The sequence below is a fragment of the Nerophis lumbriciformis genome, linkage group LG34, assembly GCF_033978685.3.
Source record: "Nerophis lumbriciformis linkage group LG34, RoL_Nlum_v2.1, whole genome shotgun sequence".
NCBI lineage: Eukaryota > Metazoa > Chordata > Actinopteri > Syngnathiformes > Syngnathidae > Nerophis > Nerophis lumbriciformis.
This window is the reverse complement of record NC_084581.2, coordinates 7452266-7465042: the sequence shown is the minus strand read 5'-3', so window position 1 is coordinate 7465042 and position 12777 is coordinate 7452266.

Genomic DNA, 12777 nt, shown 5'->3' with positions numbered 1-12777 from the left:
TAAACCAGGCCCTTAGTCTGCTCTGAGAGCTTGTTTCTCCACCAAGTGCTGGTACCAGGTCTGCAGCCGGACCTGACCTCATATGATACAAAAGGTATTGAAATATGGTACCGTTTATTTTTAGTACCGACTGAATTTAGGCGGTATCTATATAAGCGCTGAATTCGGTACGCATCCCTTTTCCTGACTAATACTTGGATCTCCTGCCTATGAGGCAGACATGCCAACTGCGACATTTCCGGCATTATGCACATGTTTACACCAAACGTAGATATTGTTTGTGCGACATTTCAAAATTAAAATCTAATGTGTCTCGTCCTTTCAATTCAAACAAGACAAGATTCCGACTTCATTCACGCAACCCTCGTCAAACATCAGCTTTAGGGCCGTAATAGAAGTAAAAACCGAGTTTATCAACGCAATCCTCCGACCGCCTTAATCAGATTGTATTTTTAATCTGTCACAGCTAAAATAGGCAGTGTGTCTAGTTTAATCTCATTAATAGACAGCAGTTAACACTGCATGAATGGAGATCTGGAAGGTGGAAGCGTGATTGCTATTTGCCATCCTCAAATGACGATAGAGAATCCTTTCATATCACTCCAGCTGTATTTGAGGTGTCTTTGGGTTGAGTTTTTTCTTGCCCTGATGTGGGATCTGAGCCGAGGATGTCGTTGTGGCTTGTGCAGCCCTTTGAGACACTTGTGATTTAGGGCTTTATAAATACACTTTGAATGATTGATTGATTGATTGATTGATTGATTGATTGATTGATTGATTTTCATGAGTAGTGTCAATACGTAGACCTTGGGGTGTTGTGTTTTCCTGGAATGCAAAGGAAAGTTGGCGCGGGCAAGGCGTGAAGCTAATGACATGTTTATTTTTACACTAACAAAAAGAACAAACGAAAAGCGCGCACAAGGCGGAAGTACAAAAACTTGGCTAATGAAACAAAAACTTGAACAAAGGCAGACACTATGAACATGAAAACGAAAACAACACTTACTGTGGCGTGAAACAGCATGAAAACTATGTCATGGAACTATGGCTTGGAATGAAAGGTAGCAGAGGTAAACAGAGATAGTAAGGATAATGTCACGAGGACGATCAACAGAAACAGACAGGCTTAAATAGCAGTGACAGGTGTGCGAGTGCAAAGCGTTAGACAGGTGCGTGACATGAGGACAGGTGAAAACTAATGGGTAGTCATGGAAACAAAAACAATGGAGCGTAAACAGACATTAAAGAGTCCAATAACTAAACAAAACAAAACATGATCCAAAAGACATGACAGAGCTCCCCCTTAAGGACAGATACCAGATGTCCAAAAAACAAAAAAAAAACAAAGCAGGATCAAGAGTCATGGGAGGGCGGGAGGGAGACATGGTGGTGGGTCGCCAGACCAAGTGGCCCCGAATCCACCGAGGCATAGTCATGTGGCGGCGGCGAGTGGAACGCCGCTGCAGCAGGCGAGGCGGGCGACCCGGGAACAGCCACATGCGTGACCGACGAGGAGGTCGGCGCACTTGGCGTGGCAGACGACCAGGTAGCGGCCACTTCCGTGGCCGACGAGGAGGAGGGCGCGTCTTGTCATGACGGGTCTTGTCATGGCGGGTCTTGGCATGGCGGGTCTTGGCATGGAGGGTCTTGGCATGGCGGGTCTTGGCATGGAGGGTCTTGGCATGGAGGGTCTTGGCGTTGTGGAGCTGCGACTGGCGGCACTTGGCGTCGTGGAGCTGCGACTGGAGGCACTTGGCATCGTGGAGCTGCGACTGGCGGCACTTGGCGTCGTGGAGCTGCGACTGGTGGCACTTGGCGTGGAGCTGCTACTGGTGGAACTTGGCATGGTGGAACTTGGCGTGGTGTGGCTAGGCATGTTGTTAGCCTTGGAGCAGGGCGTAGGTGCTAGCCTTGGTGCTGGTGCTAGAATTGGCGCTGGTGCTAGCCTTGGATCTAGCCGTGGTGCTCGCCGTGGTGCAGCGACAAGTGTTAGCCTTGGAGCAGCTAGCCGTGGTGCAGGTGGAGGTGGCCTAGCTGGTGGTTGCGGCCTGGCAGGCCGAAAGACCGGTGGCGCGGCCGAGCCGGAGGTTGCGGCTTAGCAGGCCGAAAGACCGGTGGCGACGGCCGGGCTGGAGGCTGTGGCTTGGCAGGCCGAAGAACTGGTGGTGGCGGCCGTGCTAGAGGCTGTGGCTTGGCATGACGATGCTGAGCGACCCCACTTAAATAATTCCCAGCCCTAGCCCCCCCCCCCCTCAAGGAGCGGATACAAGACGCGCTCCCCGCGGTCTGGAACCGTTTTTTGGGGTGGGTGGAGAGAGGTCAGGAGGGGGGCAGAATCCTCCCCTTTAAATTGTCCAAAAAGTCTTTAATTTTTTCCTACCTGGGATTGAGTGGGCGGAAAAAAAGAACAAATTTGTGACGGGGGCGGGGCTTGAGTCTTGGGGGGCGGGGCATGAAATCTGGGTGACTGTGATTGACTTGCTCTAATGTCCAAAAATATGCTCTGATAATGTGGTCTTTGAGTCTTTTGTGGAGGCGGGTGATCAAAAGTAAAAGAGTTGAAAACAAATCCTGGTCTGTGACGTCATCCTTGAACTGCGGGGCTGGCAGCAGCCTGCTTCTGCTCGGAGTGGGAGGAGCCTGCGAGAGCGGCGCATCCTGTACCCTCACAGAATGCCTCCCCGACGTCCCTCGTCTTGAGCGGCGCTTCCGTGGCTGGGGAGACGCGCCAACGTCGTCAGGGCACACGGAGCTCAATGGCACCAGTTTGCCGCCAGGACCCCAGACCAGGTCCTTGCGCTCCACGGAGGAATAGCGCAGCGTCTCGGCCTCCATGGCACGCAGCACCTCCCAAGAAGCCTCATCCAAACTGTCCAACTTTCTTGCGGAAAAACGTTTGTGCTCGTGACATTCTGTCAATACGAGGACCTTGGGGTGTTGTGTTTTCCCGGAATGCAAAGGAAAGTTGGCGCGGGCAAGGCGTGAAGGTAATGACATGTTTATTTTTACACTAACAAAAAGAACAAACGAAAAGCGCGCACAAGGCGGATGTACAAAAACTTGCACAAAGGCAGACACTATGAACATGAAAACGAAAACAACACTTACTGTGGCGTGAAACATCATGAAAACTATGGCATGGAATTATGGCTTAGAATGAAAGGTAGCAGAGGTAAACAGAGATAGTAAGGATAATGCCACGAGGACGATCAACAGAAACAGACAGGCTTAAATAGCAGTGACATGATTAGTGACAGGTGTGCGAGTGCAAAGCATGAGACAGGTGCGTGACATGAGGACAAGTGAAAACTAATGGGTAGTCATGGAAACAAAAACAATGGAGCGTAAACAGACACTAAAGAGTCCAATAACTAAACAAAACAAAACATGATCCAAAAGACATGACAAGTAGCAAGTAGTTTGACTGCATACCTATGTGTTGTTGTTGGTTTTAGGGTAACAAATGTCAAACACATTGACTCGAACTCACCTACATTTGCAAGGAAAAACTATTCCTTCCATTTATTCTGAGTTAAAGTGCATACAGTCTACACCAGTGTTTTCCAACCACTAGTGTGCCAAGAGATACAGTCTGGTGTGCCGTGGGAGATTATCTAATTTCACCCATTTGCGTTAAAAATATTTTGCAAACCAGTAGTTATAGTCTGCAAATGATGTGTTGTTGTTGAGTGTCGGTGCTGTCTGGAGCTCGGCAGAGTAACCGTGTAATACTCTTCCATATCAGTAGGTGGCAGCCGGTAGCTAATTGCTTTGTAGATGTCGGAAACAGCGGGAGGCAGTGTGCAGGTAAAAAGGTGTCTAATGCTTAAACCAAAATAAACAAAAGGTGAGTGCCCCTAAGAAAAAGCATTGAAGCTTAGGAAAGGCTATGCAGAACGAAACTAAAACTGAAATGGCGACAAAGTAAACAAAAACAGAATGCTGGACAACGGCAAAGACTTATTGTGGAGCAAAGACGACGTCCACAATGTACATCCGAACATGACATGACAATCAACAGTGTCCACAAAAAGAAGGATAAAAACAACTGAAATATTCTTGATTGCTAAAACAAAGTAGATGCGGGAAATATCGCTCAAAGGAAGATATGAAACTGCTACAGGAAAATACCAAAACAAGAGAAAAAGACACCAAAATAGGAGCGCAAGACAAGAACTAAAACACTATACACAGGAAAACACCAAAAAACTCAAAATAAGTCACGGCGTGATGTGACAGGTCGTGATAGTACACCTACTTTGAGACAATAGCAATAGTGATGCATGGTTGGTTATGGTTTAAAGTCATATCCAACAATTGCGACAACGACTTTTTACCGTCAACTGAATTTCGTTTTTTAATGATTACTGCTGGTGGTATGCCTCCGGATTTTTTCAACACAAAAAATGTGCCTTGACTCAAAAAAGGTTGAAAAACAGTGGTCTACACCAGTGGTTCTCAACCTTTTTTCAGTGATGCACCCCCTGTGAACATTTTTTTAATTCAAGTACCCCCTAATCAGAGCAAAGCATTTTTGGTTGAAAAAAAGAGATAAAGGAGTAAAATACAGCACTATGTCATTGTATATTGCTATTGTAAATATTGCTCATTTGTAGTGGTCTTTCTTGAACTATTTGGAAAAAAAGATATAAAAATAACTAAAAACTTGTTGAAAAATAAACAAGTGATTCAATTATAAATAAAGATTTCTACACATTGAAGTAATCATCAACTTAAAGTGCCCTCTTTGGGGATTGTAATAGAGATCCCTCTGGATTCATTTCTTCACAAAAAAAGAAATCTTTAACATCAATATTTATGGAACATGTCCACAAAAAACCTAGCTGTCAACACTGAATATTGCATTGTTGCATTTCTTCTCACAGTTCTTTTTGACAGACATTTTCAGTGAGAAACCTGAGCTTGTGCTTCACTGAGTTTATGAACTTACATTCATATTTTGTTGAAGTATTATTCAATAAATATATTTATAAAGGATTTCTGAATTGTTGCTATTTTTACAATATTTAAAAAAAAATCTCACGTACCCCTTGGCATACCTTCAAGTACCCCCAGGGGTATGCGTACCCCCATTTGAGAACCACTGGTCTACACAACATATGTGCATACCCTCATCCCAGCAACTAGCTTCCTGCTTTGCATAAACCAATAATGTAATGGAGAGAACGAGCGATTCCCTGATGAACAGCCTCATGAATAATTTAAAATAATACCATCTCAAACTTTTAAACTCGCTCCAATTATGCGTTCGGGTAAAAGAGGAAAAAAAGTCCGTCCAGAAAATGTAGCAGCAGTCAATGCGCGTATTGTTACAGAATCACTGTTGCGTCCAAATCCAATTGAGTCCAATAAGAGGCGAGTCGGAGCTGCTTTGATTTGTGCCGTGATGGATGGCGAGGCCAGGCCGAGCTCCAAGCTGCCCGCAGTCAGAGTCGGCATAAAGACCGAGGCGGTGATGATGAAGTAATGAAGAGTTGATTTCACACACTGTGGATAGTCTACGCAGTCACATCGGAACGTAACTTTTTCATATAAGACGTTAGACAAACAAAATTTGTATGGATTTTGTAATAATTTTATTTGGATTTATTGCAAGAAATTGATGGAAATCCGCTCAGTGAATAATTCATGAATCCCAGGCCATCTCCACACAAGAGGACGTTTATTTTCCTTAAGCGCAAAGTGGAGATTGCGATAATTAATGAACGTGTGAAAACTCATTTTAAGCAAGTAAGTTCATTTCAATAATGGTCTAGCGTGCATGAGGAAGTGGAAAGGAAAAACATAGCTCTGTTTGACCATTCATTTATTGCTCAACACAGCAACGACAGGAAGAGGTGTGCACGAGAAATATCAGGCAGATAATTATTCAGCTCATATGATGAATTATGACATTGCACAGATAAATCCTATAACATGAAAAAATATATCCGATAAAAAAAACCCAACTATGTCTGGGCTCTTCGCTCCTCCTACTTACAGCACACACACCTAAAGGTATTGACCTGTGGGGAGGCGTATGGGGCTCCAGTCCTCCTGACTTGTCCCCTGCTCGTCCACCCCTCAATCTCGACTGCATGTTAGACACTTAGCGTTGGGGGAACTCAGCATGGGAGGGACCCACCATGTCCCTGATGTCCCCCAATTTTAATCGCATCATTGGTCTCCACCGACATATATACCTCCCTCACACGACAGCACACACATCAATAGGGACTGGAGGTCAGCTGTGATGGCTGACCTCCTAATTTTAACTACATAGTAGACACTCTGGGGGCCTTATAAACTACCATATCACATGCATGGGTGGGATGGGTTCGGGGCTGTGACGCACCCCAAATCGCCTCCTCAACCGGCACAGGCTCCGTTCACTGCGATTTGAAGGCCTGCTAATCCTGTGCCAGGACCTCGCTGATGGTGTGAGGGTTAGGCGTGCTCTGTCTTTGGACAGAGTTTTGCGCCTGGGTAAGATCAGTGGGGTGGGGTCTGTCACTGTTGTGGTTCATGGTGGTGCATGCATGTGGTGGTTGTTGAGGCTTTTTGTTTGTTGTCATGTGGTTGGCACATGTCTACCGCCGTGCTTCACTTCAAGACACACAACACTTGTTCATTCTCCACCGACACAGTATGTTCACAGACCATGGGAAAAATGACCACCATAACACATTAACATACACATTAACACCAGTAGGTAGTTACAGTAGGAATGGCTACATATAGTTTATTATTTGTGCACTATTGAGTAATGATGCACCAAAAATTGGAGGTTTGCTGGCTGAAATATTGTGTAAAATTATTTTATAACATGTTCTGGTCGAGCCTTCAATTACAGAATGATTAACAGGTTGAATATTACATTTTATGAATTGATAGAAAAGGTTAAAACATTGTCATGCAGCAATATGAAGACCATTAACTTGTACAACATGTAATCTACAGAATATCAGAAGCATTTATTCAGGTAGAAATATCACAGATTACAGCTGGCAAAAATGATCTGTCTAGGGTACAGTTATTAATGATGATAAAATGATACTTATCTGTGATTATTGCAATTAATTTTGAGTTAACTATGAACAAAATGCGATTAATTTCGATTAAATATTTTAATCCTTTGACAGCACTATTTTTTTTTCAAGTAAGAATCCTTAAGAAAACCGTTAAGAAACTGAATCGTTAAGCAGAATCGAAAATGGAATCAGAATTGGAAAAATCTTATTAATTCCCATCCCTTCTTGCGAGGGTAGTATGAAGTGTGGGTGGAAAGATGGTTTGAAAAGTCCACTTGATGATATAGAATTTTGTATATCTTGTAAAAAGTATTTCTTCTTAGGAGTGTATGGATCCACTCCATCACATTCAGCTGTGTTTTGATTTTATCTGGCTTTAAACCTCTATAACATTCTGACATTTGTGCAAATAAACGGGGGCTATTGAATGTTAACTGGAAGTGTATTGAGGTCACATGGTTGAAACCCAACAAGTTTTCTGATGTAACAGGTAGGCTTTTGTCAACAATTGAGCTCTTGGCCAAGGTTAGACTTTCTGAAACTTTTGTTTTCAGCGGTGTATTATAAGTTGCCTGAAAACTACAGTCACACCAGCCTACAGCGAAAATCTGGAAATCCAAAGTGTACAAAGTGAAGAGAAATGGAAACAGGACAGTCCGCTGTAGAGCACCGACGCCATTGACCACCAGACATGGCTTTAGGACATTTGATGCACCATTTTTACGCTGTCCTAACCCTCCTCCACCCATATAATTTAAAATGTAAGGGCAATACATTTGCAACACAACAATCGGAAGAAAAAAATTAGCTATTTAAATAATTACACTGAGAAAATAACTAAAACTTCTAATTGTAGTGCAATTTACCCTTGGTCGATAGAAACTACCATGCAAGCTGCATATTAATCATTTAGTGGGGATTTTCTACCATTGATACCAACTTTTACTGTAATTGAGAGAAACTATAATCATTTAATTAAGAGTAACCATTTTTCAGAGACCATTTTTTAGTTTGCACAGTTGAACTGGATGTGACTTATATCGTTATTATTGTGAAAGCTAAAAGTGCTGGTGCGTAAAAACAAAGCTTTTGAAGGTGGTCGCGTATACACACACATATATATATATATATATAAATATATATATATATATATAAAAATATATATATATATACATATAAATATGTATAAATATTTCTTCGTAATCAAAGTATGTTATAAATATATATATATATATATATATATATAACATACTTTGATTACGAAGAAATAGCGGAGGACCGGAATTGACATGTACGCTATTTGCTTACATGTTACGTACATTGCGTAAGTTGTTTAATTGGGGTGTCACGGTATTGTTGATACCACAGTATTACAGTTGTAAAATCTTCTCAATATTATCAGTGGCGTTGTGCCTTTTTAATTCACCCTTGCACAGCTGGAAGTGCAGCCCAGAATAAGAAAATTAGAAATATGACCAACACTAGCATAGAAGTTGAAAAACAACATTTAGAAGGAGCAGCAACTTAATGCAGTGGCAGACTTTAGTCTCAACTTCAGTCTCATGGTCTGCTTGAGTTCACATTTTGGTGCGCAGTAATCCTACTCTGAATGCGGACTTGCAGGCACTCACATGTCTTTGTGACTGAACTATATTGTATTGGTCACAACTGGGAGAATAAACAAAACCGCAAATTTAATCAGAAACATTCATTTTTATATGTAAATATTTTCCAATTAGTCCTTTTGTTCATGTGTCTGCAAATATTCAACTCCACTACTGCACTACAACATGCACTAAACATTTTTGTAAAACATTTCTTGTTAAAATTTTTGAGTTTGTGGATAAAAAAGCATTTTGTTCCTGAAATAATCATCAAACTTGTTTTATGTGTTTGTACAAATTGTTATACTGTACCTCAAATTCAAACTGCACTTTAATGTACTTTTACTAAATATAAGATACTGTTGAAAAAAAATTCACAATCTGGGTCACTGCTTGCCTTTTGCCAAAACACTGGCGAGAAGCACTGATGTACAAGTAATCTAAGGATGCAAATAATAATTTATCTTTTCAAAATGTTGTTTAGTAAATGTTAACTTGAAATAAAAGTCCTATAGCATTTAGTACGCCACTAATACTTTGTTTACTGCAGAATGTTTGTGATAACAAGCAAAAAAAACTAAATAACTTTGATGGGAAGAAAAGTTGTTCTCTTACCCCCACAAAATGTATCAAAAAGAAGCAAAACCATGGCCCTAAAACCACGGGCCACGGTTGCACCTCGAGTAAACACGATAATAAATATAATCAAAATGACAGTTGTCAGGGCAGCACGGTGGACCAGGGGTTAGGGCATGTGCCTCACAATACGAAGGTTCTGAGTAGTCCTGAGTGCAATCCCGGGCTCGGGATCTTTCGGTGTGGAGTTTGCATGTTCTCCCCGTGACTGCGTGGGTTCCCTCCGGGTACTCCGGCTTCCTCCCACCTCCAAAGACATGCACCTGGGGATAGGTTGATTGGCAACACTAAATAGTCCGTAGTGTGTGAATGTGAGTGTAAATGTTGTCTGTCTATCTGTGTTGGCACTGTGATGAGGTGGCGACTTGTCTAGGGTGTACCCCGCATTCCGCCCGAATGCAGCTGAGATAGGCTCCAGCACCCCCACAACCCCAAAAGGGACAAGCGGTAGAAAATGGATGGATGGATGGACAGTTGTCAGCTGTTAGCACATATTACCTTGATCAAACATGACAGAAAAGTCTGTTACAAGATACTGAAGTAGTAAACAGTAGGAATGCAACGCTACTCGCTATAATCCTGCACGGGACAATCCGCCTTTAATAAAAAAAAAAGAAATGGAGATCGGATGATATAAAAAAATAAATAATCGCGATCATGTTGTTTTGCCATATTGCCCCGCCCGAGGCTAAGTTTAAACTTTTACCAAGTCTGTAACTTTGTAATGCTAGATCCTGGATGTATACATGTGTATATTGACAATTAAAGGCTTTTCTATACAACATGTAAATAACTCCGCTGCTCAGCTGTTTCGAGTTGTGAACAATGGAAGCTCAAACCGGCGATACAGTAAGCTACTCTACGAGGTACATCACCAATGTAATAACGTATTGTATTACTTACTTGTTCATTGCCAAACACAGTAGGCAGTGATCAAATTAAAATAAACTAAAAATGGCAGATGTGCTCAAGGCAGTTTGAGTAGTTAAATAAAAAAAAAAAAATAAACATTGAGTTTTATACGATATACCTGTATATGGATAATCTGCTGACGATGTTCCCCATTTGTGTCATCACCAATTGCGCACATTAGAAACGGACCGTTTGGAGGAAGTATGAAAGAAGGCATGATTGTTTTATAACTATCTCTGCAATACCTCCACACTTTGATTTCAAATTTTCAGGAGGTATGCAGATACAGCAGGTACCAATATGTAAGAAAAGTTGGTTTTGTATGATAGGGCATGCAAAACCAAATATTTTTAACCAATTAATTTATTATTATCTATTAAGTTTATACATTTTTTCAGAATAAAATGGTTCAAGTCATTTAAAAATGTTTATTGCTTAAATAAGAATTTTTTGGTTTGGAATTTCATGCAAATTGATGCACTTTAAATATTTTCTGTTACAGACTTAAAAACAATGTTAATGATATTCTTTGTTGTTGATCTATACTTCTTTCTTTGTTTTTCTGTAAAGGGGACTTTTTATGCAAAATCAACTTTTCTTACCTATTGGTACCTGTTTTTTTGTATTTGGGATCTGCCTAAGTCCCGAAATTTTGAAATCAAACCACAGAGGCGCGGTGGATATATTTATAAAATAATCTTGCCTTCCTTCATACGTCCTCCAAAGGATCCGTTTGGAATTTGCCCGATTTGTGACGTTCCCCAATTGTTGATGTCAGCAGATATCTCCATATATTGTAATGATTTACCCGAAGAGCTTTGCATAAAGCAGCCATTGTAGTCCGATGCTGTAGTCAGTAAGTTCCTTCTTTTCCCCTATCCTGTTGTTGTGAAACAAACTGCGCATGCATCCTCCACTGTTGCTATTTCTAAAAAAAAAAAGTAGTGTATGGGAGGGTTGCATATGATGTCACATCCGTTTTTCTTCTTCGCGGCTTAATCCACATGATGGTCAAGCCGCTAGAGCATAGCATTAAAACAAATGAGAGTGAGTGTAGAGTTTGAGCAGATGTCGTATTTCCGTTCTGTTCTTGGGTGTTCCAATGGTTCAAATAGAGAGATACGAAAGAGCTTTCAAAGAGTCCCCAAAGAAGTGGCTCATACAGGTAATAAAGTCAGGAAAAACGAAAGTACGTCATCATCTCGTTGAATGCAATCAGACCGCTTGTATCTGCAGAGGTAACTTTGTAAAATGTTTGTTTGAACCTCTGGTTTGTTTGAGAAACTTTCTTTGATGCAATCGAGTTTATTCTCTACTATATTAGTAGTGTTTGATAGCAGAACTAAACGTAAAGACATTGCATTAGTTTTTTGATCTTTTGTGGTTGCTATGCCTAACGGATTATGCTTCATTTGTGGACACCTCAGATGTAAAGACATGATGTGCCTCCAATCTTTTCTTGTCTAAATACCGTAAGTGTCAAGTGAACGGAAGTAGCATTAACACCACTAATGAGGATTAGTGGTTTAATTCTTAAAAAAACTAACTTTTCTTAAGAGTGTAAAAATCCACTCCATCCCATTTTAAATATTTTTTCATGATCACTTTTATATTTGTCTCTAAACCTTTCAAAATAAGCCTAAATCTGCATAGATTCAGGTTAATAAACAGTAGCCTAATGGGCTCTAGAGTCTAGATGGTCTAGAGCAGAGGTGTAAAACTAATTGTAGCTCAGGGGCCGCATGGAGGAAAATCTGTGCACACGTGGGCCGGACTATTAAAATCGTGGCATTAAAACTAAAAAAATAAAGAGAACTTCAGATTGTTTTCTTTGTCTTACTTTGGCCTAAAATAGAACAAACACATTCTGAAAATATTACAATAAAAATATAGAAAAAAATCCCGGCAGCAGTAAAGTTTAGAACCATGAAGGAAAGAAGAAAGAGAATGAATGTTTATAGCTATTTTCTTTTGTATGATATTTTTTAAGGAATTAAGAAACGTTTATGACAACCTTTTTCCAAAACAAAATATACAATGTGAGATATAACAGGATAATGCATACATTTATCATTTGTTTTCAAAACAGTTCCAAAAAAGTGGGACCCCATAAATATACTCTGGGACCCCAATTTTATGACTTGATGGGGTCCCTGAGACCCCATTTTGAAAATTCCTAGCGCCAACACTGATGGAGTATTGGTGCGTGCAAAACAGCAGCAGGCGGCTGTGGCCTGCGGACTGGTTCTAATAATAACCAAATATCATCCTGGAGGCCATAGATAATTCATTCACGGACCAAATTTGGACTTTGACACCCCTGGTCTAGAGTGTTAAATAACAGAAAATGATTGACGCAATTATTTTATAGGAATCAAAGAATTAGAAAATACAGCAAAAATATATATGTTGTTACTAATAAATAATAACACACTTGTGTCTTTAAATATACGCATAACATATTTTGCCTTTTTTTTTTTTTCCAGAAAATACATGTATTGTAGCCAATTACGCAACTTATACAATGACGTCTGGCCATGCCCCAACCACAACAAATAGATTGGCAATCTGTGGGTAATACTGCCATCTATCAG